At 36.2% G+C, this 12,024-nt stretch overlaps 1 protein-coding gene across 24 annotated transcripts in view; it reads right to left on the bottom strand.

Annotated features, from left to right (window-relative positions):
* Positions 1–12,024, bottom strand: part of ZMYND11 (zinc finger MYND-type containing 11) — a 123,901-nt gene that overhangs the window by 89,988 nt on the left and 21,889 nt on the right. Inside the window, exon 2 of one of the 24 annotated variants that reach the window (XM_032266119.1) lies at positions 9,025–9,101. The exons of the other annotated variants lie outside the window; for them this stretch is intronic. The gene's annotated coding sequence lies outside the window, so the exon portion shown is untranslated. The remainder of the gene's footprint in view (positions 1–9,024; positions 9,102–12,024) is intronic. 24 annotated transcript variants of the gene reach the window in all.

Raw genomic sequence — 12,024 nt, 5'->3', positions numbered from 1 at the left:
CTGAATCTGCTGGTGCTTTGATCTTGGGCTTCCCAGCATCCAGAACTGAGTGAAATAAACTTGTTATTTATAAATTACCCAGTGGTATTTTGTTATAACAGCAGGAATAGAGTAAGACAGCTGGGACTTCCCATGTGATGATGAAATGCAGTGCTGAGGGGTGTACATTCTTGCCTTGTTCCTAATCTTAATGGAAAAGCTTCAAGTTCCTTACCATTAAGTATGTTAGCTGTGGGACTTGTATAGATATTCTATAACCAAGGAAGCTCCCTTTTATTCCAAGTTTCTTGAAAGTTTTTATGAAAGAATATTGGGTTTTATCAAATTCTCTTTCTGTATCTATTGGTAAGATCATGTGATTTTGATAAACTCTATTTTTATTCTCATTTACCTCCAAATATTTAAAAGTTTCTCAAGATGTCTTATTTGAGCCCTGTTATTCAGAAGTTTAATCTCAATGTATCTGGGGATTTTCCAGCTATCTTTCTGTAATTAATTTCAATCTTCATTCCACTGTGGTCTGACAGCAGATATATTACTTCTATTCTTTTAAGTTTATTTAGGTCTGTTTTATGGCATCGAATGTGGTCTGTTTGTGAATGTTCTGTGTGACCTTCAGAAGAATGTGCGATATGCTGTTATTGAATAATGTAATCTATAGATATTATATCCAGTTGATGTTTCTGAGTTCAACTATGTCCTTACGAACTTTCTGCCTGCTGTATCAGTCTATTGGTGCTAGAGGGGTATTGTCATCTCCAACTAGAGGATTCATTTATTTCTCCTTGCAGTTCTATCAGTTTTTGCCTCATATATTCTGACGCTCTGTTAGGTACATACATATTAAGCACTATTATGCCTTCTTAGAATATTGACTCCTTTATCATTATGTAATCCCCACCTTTAACCCTGATAACTTCCCTACTGTTGAATTCCTCTGTCTGAAATTGATATAACTATTCTGATTTTTTCATTAGTGTTACCATGCTGTATCTCTTTAATCTATATATTTAAAGTGGGTTTCTTGCAGTCAAGATACTGTTGAGTCAAATTTTTTGATCCACTCCCATGTCATTTAATTGCTGTATTTAGCCATATTTCAGGTGATCATTAACATAGTTACATTAATATCCACCATGTTTGTCACTATGTTCTGTTGGTTGGCTTTCTTATTTGTTCCTATTTCTGTCTTTCACATTTTTTCTACCATTTGTAGTTTTTAGTTGAGCATTTTATGCAATTCAATTTTCTCTCCTTTCTTATCACATCAATTATACTTCTTTACTATTTGTAGTGGTTTTCCCAGAGTTTGCAACATACATTACAATTAACCCAAGTATACTTTCAAATAACACACTGCTTCCTGGACAGTGGAATTGCCTTATAACAAAATATTCTAAATTATTCCCTCCAGTCCCTTGAACCATTTCACTTACACAGAAACTGTTATTCATTTTACTTACATATAAACACACATAGACATATACATAATCAAATACATGGTTACTACTATTGTTTTGAGCAATTATTACCAGCTAGAAAAACGTTTTTATTTTACCTTTCTTTATTCCTTCTTGAATGGTCTCCCTTTCTTTGCATAGATCCTGGTTTCTAACCACAATTTTCCTTCTTTCTGAAGAACTTCTTTTAACATTTATTACAAGGCAGGTATACAGGCAACAAATTCCCTTAATTTTTTCTGAGAAAATCTGTATTTTTACTTTTTATGAAAGACACAGTTTTGCTGGATACAGAATCCTAAGTTGGCGGGTTTTTTTCTTTCAACACTTTAAATATTTCATTCCAACTCTTGCTTGCATGGTTTCTGAAGAAAACTCAGAAGTAATTCTTAACTGTGCTCCTCTATAGGTAAGGTGTTTATTCCTGTCTTCTTTCAAGTTTAATTTTCTCACATTTGAGTATGGTATGCTTAGGTATACTATTTTTGGCATTTAGCCTGCTTCATGTTTTCTGAACTTCCTGCATCTTTAGGTTGGTGTCTGATATTGGTGAAACTTTCAGACATATTTGACTCGAATATTACTTCTGTCCCTTTTTCTCCTTCTTCCCTTCTGGTATTCCCATTATACATATGTTACTTCTTCTGTAGCCTTCCCATAGTTCTTGAATATTCTGTTCTCGATTGATTCCTTTTTTCCCAGATTTTCTCTCTGCTTTTTAGTTTTAAAAATTTCTAGTTGTCATATCCTCCCACTCAGAGATTCTCTCCTTGGTCACGTCCAGTCTACTGATGACCCCACCAAAGGCATTTTATATTTTGTTACAGTGGTTTTGATCTCTAACACCTCAGAGATTCTGTTCCCGGTAACGTCCAGTCTACTCATGACCCCACCAAAGGCATTTTCCATTTTGCTACAATGTTTTTGATCTCTATCACTTCTTTTTGGTTCCTTCTTAGAATTTCCATCTATCTGTGCTATCATCCATCTAGTCTTGTTGCCTATGTTTTGGTATTAAAACTCTTGGCACTTTAATCACAGTTTTTAATAATCCCTGGTCTGATTATTCCAACAATTCTGCTATATGTAACTCTAGTTCTGATGCTTGTTCAGTTTCTTTACAATGTTGGGTTTTGCCTTTTAGTAGGCCTTGTAATTTTTTGCTGAAAGATGAACATGATTAACTGAGTAAATCTTGCTGAATAGGCCTTTAATAACGTAATGTAAGGTGTGGGGAGAAGAAGCATTCTTAGCCCTATGATGAGATTCAATCTTTAGACAGCCTGTGCCACTGGACTGTGAACTTCACCAGGGCTTCACAGCTTTCTCCCTTAGATGGGACGGGATGACTAGAGGGGGCTGAAGTTGTATATTTCCCTTTCCCCATGCAGAAGGCTAGAGGAGGCTGGTTAGGTATTTCCCTTCCCCAAGGTAAGCAACACTGGTAAAATCATGTCTCCTGAGGGTAGGCTTTGTTAAGAACAGAAAGCTTTTGCATATTTCAAATTGATCCCTTTCCCCCTCCCACTGCAAGAAGCACAAGGAGATTTTTCTCCAATATTCACTGTGAGGTCCTGGTCAAGCTACTGGAGGTAAAAACACAAAAAATGTGGCAGCCGTCCCCCATGACTGGGTCCCTCTGAAGTTTCTAACTCTCAGAGTTGTCCATACTGAGCATCTAGCCATTCATCAATTACAGTTCAGCCTTTCCTACTCCAGCACTGGTTCCTGCAGAGGTTTCTGCTTGTGGGTTTCTGCTCTGGTGAAGTTGTGATTCTTTATATCCACCTGTCTGTCTCTCCAATTTTTGGTTCAACAATCTGCCCCATGGCTTCACTTTCCAGACAGATCTAAAAGAGTTGTTTTATTATTATTTTTGCTTGTTCAGCTTTTTACTTGTTGTTAGGACAGTGTGGTTACTTATGAGCTCCTTACCTGCTAGGCTGGAAGCCATGGAATTACTTTTTGAATATAGCATAAAATGAAAATATAGAATGTTTCCTTAAAGAGGCAACCACTGAACTAGTATGGATTCACTGAAGGATTTTTCTCTTCTCCAACAAAATGTGATACATTCCTAATCATATGTCAAATTTTCTTTTAAGAAACAGGTTTTATGTTGCCCAGGCTGGACTCCATCTCCTGAGCTCAAGTAATCCTCCTACCTCAGCCTCCTGAGGGACCGCAGGTACACATGTCTGGCATTATATATTAAGGTCTTATCAATACTAGCATTAGTTTTTTCGATGTGTTTGGTCTTTTACTAGTGCCCCACAATTTTCATTATAACTTGCATATATAAGCTATATATATATACATATATACACACACACACACACACACACACACACACACACAAGGTATTATGATAAATGCCATGTTATCCTTGATTCCTATATAATTGTTGCATATGTAGTATTATCTATCCAGCAGTATCATCAGTTTTTTACAGCATGCCATATTTTAACCTTCTTCATGTCCCTAATAACTTTTACCATAAAATAGATGCTAAATAAATACTTATTGATTTAATACTCTCCCCAAACCAATCCTGAGATATTAAAAAATTAGTTGTTCGTTGGCAGGGGGCATTAAGAGTTATTGTCTAATGGGTATAGAGTTTAAGTTTTACAAAATAAAAAGAATCACAGAGATGGATGATGGTAAGGCGTGTACAACATCATAAATACATTTAAATACACTAAACTGTACTCCTACAAATGATAAAGATAATAAATTTTATGTTGTGTATTTTGCCACATTAAAAAAAAAAACTTTAAAAATAGGAGGAGAAATAAATCTAGTCTATAATAACAATAAATGGTTGACTACCAGGTCTTAGGAAGAGTAAAGATCAATAATACAGCTCCAGGAGCCCCCCAAGACAATCAATCGGATGCACGCTTTCCATATGTGGCAGGCATAGAACATGGATAACTGGCAATACAGAGCACTTACAGTGGATCTCCTGGTAGGTTTTTGTTTGTTTGGATCAAAGTACGTTAGATTAAGAACAGGAAATCATCTTATCTAACACATTGATCAAGGTTCCTGATAGAAAAACACAACATTATGAACCCTTTAATCACCTTTTAAAAAATGTTTTAATTACTTTTTTAGTTATACTAATAAAGCAAAAGGGTATTTCAGGACTTTTCAATTTGACAAAACAGCTTATAAAACAAAATGGTGGGTGAGAAAATTGTTACCTTTTTATTTTTCAAAAAGCTTTATTGAGGTATAGTTCACATACCATAAAATGTACCCATTTCAAGTGTACAATTCAATGGTTCTTGGAACATTACATTATTAATTTTTTAAACTGTAATAAAATATATATTAATATAAAATGTGTCATCACACCCATTTTTGAGTACACAATCTAGCAGCACTGCAACCATCACTATTACCTATTCCTAAAACTTTATCACAACAGAAACTATAGACCATTAAATAATTCCCCATTCTTCCCTCTTCCAAGTCCCTAGCATGTTCAAATGCACTTTCTGTCTCTATCAATATGCCTATTCTAGATATTTCACGACTGGAATCATACAGTATTTACCCTTTTGTATCTGTCTTATTTCAATTAGTACATTTTTAAGTTTCATCCATTTTGTAGCACATGTCAGTACCCTATTTCTTATGGCTGAAAAATATTCCATTGCATGGATAAATCACAATTTGTTTATCCATTCATCTGTTTATGGACACTTGAGTGGTTTCCACCTTCTGGATGCTATGAATGAGACAACAGTGAACACTGGCATATAAGTATCTGCTTGGGCCTGCCTTCAATTCCTTGGGCTATATGCCCAGAAGTGGAATTGCTAGATCATGTAATAAATTCTATATTTAAACTTTTAAGGAATTAGTAAACCCTTTTCCACAAGCAGCTGCATCATTTTACAATCCCAACAGCAATGTACAAATGTTCCAATTTCCCCACATTATTACCAACAAGTATTATTTCCCATTTTTTACTTTAAAAAAAAAGTATAGCCATCTAAGTAGATACAATTACCTCATTGTGGTTTTTACCTAAATTTTTCTCTAATTATGCTAAATACCTCTTCATGTATTTATTGGATATGTATATATGTTCGGAGAAATGTCTATTCCAATCCTTTGCCCATTTTTAATCAGGTTGTCTTTTTGTTGCTATTGAGTTGTAGGTGTTCTTTATATATTCTAGATATCAATCTGGTATCAGACATAAGCTTTGCAAGCATTCTCCCATTCTGTAGCTTATTTTTACACTTTCTTGATTAGGGCCTTTAATGCATAAAACTTTCAAATTTTGATGAAATATAACTTATCTATTTTTTCTTTTGTTGCTCATGCTTTTTGGTGTCTTATCCAAGAATCCATTGCAAAACTGAAGGTCATGAAGATTAAACTGTTTTCTTCGAAAATTTTTAGGGTTGCAGGTTTTATATTTAGGTTACAGGCCCATCTGGAGTTAATTTTTATATGCAATGTGAGGTAGAGGGTCTAATTTTATTTTTTACATGTGGAAATCAAGTTATCTTGGCACCATCTGTTGATGAGAATATTCTTTCCCAATTGAGTGGACTGAGCATCCTTGTCAAAAATCAGCATAGATGTATGGGTTTATTTCTGAACTCTAAATTCTGTTGCACTAGACCATATACCTGTATTGTTACTAGATTATATATCTGTATTATTCCAATATCACATTGTTTTGATTACTGTAGCTCTTGAGTAAGTTTTGAAATGAGGAAGAAGAGAGCAGTAATTGAGGAAAAGCAGCAAAAATGCAAGATCAATGGGAGCTTTGGAAAATAATGGGTTTCTTAAGTTACCCCCAGCTACAGGGTACAGAATGAGGAAAAAATATCACCATAACTTAATTTTGGACTGGGAAGAAGGGAGAGGTGAGTGTCAAGGATAATGCTTAGATTTCCGGTTTACACAGGATATGATATTGGGTGTTTTCAATTGAGGTAAGAAATTTGAGATGAAGACAAAGTTTGCAGAACGCAGTGGTATGTGCATGTGTGTGCTGAGTTTTAGGCAGACTAAATTCAGGTGTCTTTTAAATATCTAAGGGAAATGTAGGTATACAAGTAGGTATGTGGACATAGAGCTAGTGAGCTGAGAATATATGCTGAAGATTTGTCAGGCACCTCAGCAGGGTAACTGAAACCATAAATGTAGATTAGACTGCCCCAGGAGAGAATATGGTAGAAAGAGATGTAGGCCCCCAAGAACTAGGAGCAAATATGGGAGAGTTGGGTTATAGAAGTCGAGTGAAGGCAGGGTTTCAGAAAGTGGAGAATATTGCTAAGATGTCAAACAGTACAAAGAGTTGAAAATGTCCACTAGATTTAGCAATACATTGGTCACTGGTAACTTCAGCAAGAGTTGTATTAGTGAAATAATAGCACCCCAACCAGATTGGAGTGGGTTAAGAAGTAAGTGGCAGGTGGAGAAACTGAAATAGAGAATGCTTTCCAGAAGAATGATTGAAAAAGGGAAATGAGATAAATGGAAGGTAGCTGGAAAGAGACAGATGAGAGGTCACATGAAGGTCTATGATTATTTAAATTTTATTCTCATTTTAATTAGAATACTACATACACATGATTTTTCAAAAATCAAATAGTCCCAAACTCCCTAACTCCTCTCTTCCTGCCACCCTAAGACAATCACTGTCAACTATTTTAGTTTTCTTTTTTAGGTTTTACCTCTGAATTTAAAAACCCTACCCTTATGTAATTATCTTCCTATCTTAAGTCAATCTCTTTCACATATACCTCCCCAACACATACACATTATCCTTCCTTTTTTCTTCTCAAGAAAGTCATACTCCAATTTCTAGTTATATCAAAATGCACTGTTTATTAGGACAATGCACTTCCCCACCAAACGGAAATTAGGCGAGGCCAGGTATGGATGTGACAGGTGGAATCTGAGTAAAAGGTATTTATGCCACTTGCACATTGGATGATTTAAGAAAGCTCAGTATGATTTGCTATGCTTTCCTTTTCTTTATACCACGGGTAATGGCAATCCCCAGATGGTGGCTGCTCTGCCAGCCTACATACTAGAATAAGGACAAATGACAGCAGAGCTCCCAGCTCATCTGTGATGAACATGGATTATGAGCAACAATCACTGTTTTAAACCACTGAGGTTTTTTGGTATCACAGCACAACCTAACCAATCCTGCCTATCCTAGGTCAAGGAGATTATACATGAGGAAAGACTTAAATAGCGAAAGCAAGCTAGCCATGTAAAGGGGAAGGCATACGCAAAAGCCATAAGTGAGAAAGAACTCAGTCTTTTTGAAGCAGAAAGGACAGTGACTGGAATGTGGTGAATTGACAGAACTATGAAAAGCAGAAGAGAGCTATACTAAGATCAAATCATGCAGAATCTAAAGCTGACAATAAGTAGCTTGGATTGCAATGATAGCAAAACACAGCAATTAGAGGGATTAAGTTGTAGTGGGGTGTGAGGGGAACATGGGGTTAAGCAAAAAGCTACATAATGAATCAAAAATAATTGGCATTCCCCTTTCTACTGCCAAATTCCAGATCTCAGGCTCAGGTAAAAAACCAAACAATACCTTTCTGGAGAAATCAAATATTCCCAGGGAAAGAATCTTTAGACACTGACATCTGAAGGTATCTAAAGAAAAAGTCATCTGGCTACCTGACATCCCAACAGTAAAGCCAACTCACACAGAATAGGTATAGGTATGTGCCGAGTCCAAGACAACTGTTCAGATGCTAGCTTTCTTGTGACTCACACTTAAATGTGAACAGACAGCCAAAGATAACCAGATATTTGATACCAGCTTCTTAATAAAGAAGGAGACCACATCAAGCAAACAGAAGAGAGTAAGGGTTGGGGGAGAAGAAGAAATTAAAAAAAAAATGCAGAAACAGTAAATATTTTTAAAATATATGTAATATAATGAGTTAGAAATAACATTTTATTTGTAAACCATAAATAGGAATATTCAGGAAAATATAAAATATGAGGAATAACAAATTCAGTTAATGGGTCAGAAAATAAAGCTGAGGCAATCTTCCAAAAAGTAGAACAAAAAGATAAGAAATGCATAATAGGAGATGAGAAAAAGACATTATATCTGAACAATGAAATGGAAGGACAAAGTTGTTCAAGTAAAGTACCTAGCACTGAAACACAGGCATCTGCAAATGGAAAAGACCCATCAACTGTCTAACATGTGAACGGAAGGGAGGCCAAAGCACATCAGCTTAGAATATCAAAACACTGAGAGGTGCTTCCCAGGTAGTGGTGGGTGATGGGGAGAGGTCATAAAACAAAATGGCGTCAGATTTCTTAATGTCAACATGGAAGCTAGAAAATGATAAGATGAATGCCCTCTAAATTCTTTAGAAAAATTAGTTTCACCTAAATGTCTAATTCCTCAAAATGATCAACTAGTGAAGTCTGAAGACATTTCAGTCATATAGATATTCAAAGAATTTACATTCTATGTATCTTTTCTCAGGAAGCTACTGATATGAATAAATAAATCAGGAGAAAGAAAAACCTGCAATCTTGCCTTGTCCAGGAAACAGGACTCAACACAGGAAGGAGGGAGGCAATGGGAATTCCCAAACCAAGAGCTTTATAGCAGATCTGTTTAAAAAAAAAAAAAAAAAAAAAAAAGTCCAGTCACTGTTAGAGCAAATACAGGACAGGCTTAGGAAAGGAGTTCCAGGGAACAAAAACGAAACTGAGCAACTGCATTGCACTCAAGACATATGTATATCAATAAACATATAAATTTATGCTACAAATTAATATCCATGCAAAAATCTTAAATAAATTTTGGCCAATGGAATCAAAATAGCATATTTTTTAATGTATCATTCTAGGAATGCAATGATGGTTCAATATTAGGAAATACATTAATATAACAAATGATATTAGAAGAACTAAGAAGAATGCGATCACTTCTAGAGATGCTGAAAAAGCACTTGACAAACTTCAAAATTCATTCATATAAAAAACCCTCAATAACTAAGAATTGAGGGATATACTGCTTTACTATACAGGCATCCCTCACTGTTTAACAAGTTACTTTATTGTGCTCCACAGGTATTGCTTTAAAAAAAAGAAAATCTAATGTGGCCTGAGTCAAGCAATTCAACTGGTGTCCTTTTACCAACAGCGTGTGCCCAGTTCGTGTCTATGGATAACATTTGGTTGAGTCTCATAGTATTTCAGGCTTTTTCATTATTGTTATTGTATGTGCTATGGTGAGCTGCGATCTCTGCGGTTACTAATTATTTTGGGGTACCACAAACCACACCTTTGTAAAATAATGGACTTAATAAATGTTGTGTGTGTTCTGACTGCCCCACTAACTGCTCATTCTCCCATCTTTCTCCCTCTGCTCTGGCCTCCATGAGACACAACAATAATGAAATCACGCCCATTAATAGCCCTACAATTGCCTCAAAGTGTTCAAGTGAGCAAAGAGTCACATCTCTCTCACTTAAGTCAAAAAAGAAAAATGATTAAGCTTAGTGAGGGAGGCATGTTTTAAGCCAAGACAGGCTTTGAAAGCTGGGCCTCTTGAGCCAAACAGCTATCCCAGCTGCAAATATAAAGGAAAAGTTCTTGAAGGAAATTAAAAGTGCTCTTTCAGTGAACATACGACTGATAAGAAGGCAAAACAGTCTTATTGCTGCTTTGGAAAATATTTTAGTGGTCTAAACAGAACACCAGACCAGCCACAATATTCATTTAAGCCAAAACCTAATCCAGAGCAAGAACCTAACTCTCTTCAGTTCTATGAAGGCAAAGAGAGGGGTGAGCAAGTTGCAGAGGTTTGAGGCTAGCAGAGGTTGATTCATGAGGTTATTCATGAGGAAAGAAGCTGTCTCCATAAAACTACAAGACGAAACAGCAAGTTACCCAGAAGATCTAGCTAAGATAACTAATTAAGGTGGCTACACTAAACAACAGATTTTCACTGTAGACAAAATAGTCTCATATTGGCAGAAATGCCATCTAGGACACTCATAGCTAGAGAGGTGATGCCTGGGTTCAAACCATCAAAGGATAGGCTACCTCTTGATGCAGCTGGTGACCTTAACTTGAAGCCAATGCTCATTTACCATTCTGAAAATCCTAGGGCCTATAAGAATTATGCCAAATCTACTCTGCCTGTGTTGTGTAGCTGGAACAACAAAGCCTAGATGACCGCACATCTGTTTACCTCATGGTTTACAGAATATTTTAATCCCACTGTTGAGTCTTACTGCTCAGAAAAATAGATTCCTTTCAAAATATTATTGCTCATTGGCAATGCACCTGGTTACCCAAGAGCTCTGATGGAGATTTACAGGGAGATTAGTGTTATTTTCATGTGGCTAACACAACATCCATTCTGCTGCCCATTGATCAAGAAGTAATTTCAGCTGGGTACAGTGGCTCACACCTGTAATCCCAGCACTCTGGGAGGCCAAGGCAGGAGGATCACTTCAGCCAAGGAGTCCAAGGCTGCAGTAAGCCCTGTTTGTGCCACTGCACTCCAGCCTAGGTGACAGAGAATGACCCTGTCTCAAAAAAAAAAAAAAAAAAAAAAAAAAGGAAAGTAATTTCAACTTTCAAGCCTGATTTAAGAATCCATTTCGTAAGTCTAAAGCTGATATAGTGATTCCTCTGACGGACCAAATTAACTCCAGATGTGGTAGAAACGGTAAGAGACCTAGAATTAGAAGTTGAGCCTGAAGATATAACTGAATTGCTATAATTTCATGATAAAACTTTAATGAATGAGGAGTTGCTTCTTATGAATAAGCAAGTAGTTTCTTGAGATGGAACCTAATCCTGATGAAGATGTTGTGAACACTGCCGAAATGACAACAAAGGTTTCAGAACTCCATAAACTTAGTTGATAAAGCAGTAGCAGAGTTGGAGAGGACTGACTCAAATTTTGAAAATAGTTCCACTGTGGGTAAAATGGTATCAAACAGCATTACAAACGACAGAGAACTCTTTCATGAAAAGAAGAACCAATAGATGTGGCAAACTTCATTGCTGTCCTTATTTTAAGGAACTGCCACAGACATCCCAACCTCCAGCAGCCACCACCCTAATCAGTCGGCAGCCATCAACATCAAGGCAAGACCCTTCACTGAAGGCTCAGATGATTGTTGGCCTTTTTAGCAATAAAGTATTTTTTAATCAAGGTCTGCACACTGTCTTGTTAGATAGAGTGTTGTTGCACACTGAACAGACTATAGTATAGTGTAAACATAAGTTTTATCTACATTGAGAAGCCAAAAAATTTGTATGACTCACTTTGTTGTGGTGGTCTGGAACCAAACCCACAATATAGTCAAGGTATGCCTGTATACCTATTAGCTTCAAAGCTATCATCTTACTTAATGGGGAAATATTAGAAGATTCTGTGCTAAAATAAGCAAACAGTTAAGGATCCTCACTGTATCCATTCTTATGTAATACTGCATTGGGGGTATTTACCAATGCAATTACATAAGAAGGCAATCAGAGGAATCAAAACTGGAAAAAAAAATGAGGTAAAACT

Source organism: Sapajus apella, unplaced genomic scaffold (assembly GCF_009761245.1).
Source record: "Sapajus apella isolate SASKATOON/1434 unplaced genomic scaffold, GSC_monkey_1.0 scaffold155, whole genome shotgun sequence".
NCBI classification, from domain to species: domain Eukaryota; kingdom Metazoa; phylum Chordata; class Mammalia; order Primates; family Cebidae; genus Sapajus; species Sapajus apella.
The sequence above is the reverse complement of the archived record's forward strand: the minus strand, read 5'-3'. Positions and strand labels throughout refer to the sequence as shown.